Source organism: Penaeus monodon, chromosome 32 (genome assembly GCF_015228065.2).
Source record: "Penaeus monodon isolate SGIC_2016 chromosome 32, NSTDA_Pmon_1, whole genome shotgun sequence".
Taxonomy (NCBI): Eukaryota; Metazoa; Arthropoda; class Malacostraca; order Decapoda; family Penaeidae; genus Penaeus; species Penaeus monodon.
Genome location: NC_051417.1, coordinates 9,430,890 through 9,431,120, shown reverse-complemented (window position 1 = coordinate 9,431,120; position 231 = coordinate 9,430,890). Strand labels below are relative to the sequence as shown.

The following is a 231-nucleotide window of genomic DNA, read 5'->3' as shown; positions in this document are numbered from 1 at the left end:
CTCCGCAAATCAGGTGCATTTCCACCGGACACCGAAGGATGTTGTGGTCGCTCACGTAAACAGAGAAGGAAACAAAATAGGAGAGAAAAACATCAACGAGACGAAAGCACAAGACACGTCGCTGTAAGCATGTGTAAATGCAAAGAGAAAGAAAAATAAGAAACATAAGAATAGAAGGGAACTAAGAAACTGTTTCTGCATTAAACATTTTCTTTACGTGAGCGCTTGATG

The 231-nt window shown here is 40.7% G+C and overlaps 1 protein-coding gene across 1 annotated transcript in view; it reads left to right on the top strand.

Moving 5' to 3' along the window:
- Positions 1-231, top strand: part of LOC119593489 (carbonic anhydrase-related protein 10-like) — a 126,578-nt gene that overhangs the window by 56,084 nt on the left and 70,263 nt on the right. The gene's annotated exons all lie outside the window — the stretch shown is intronic.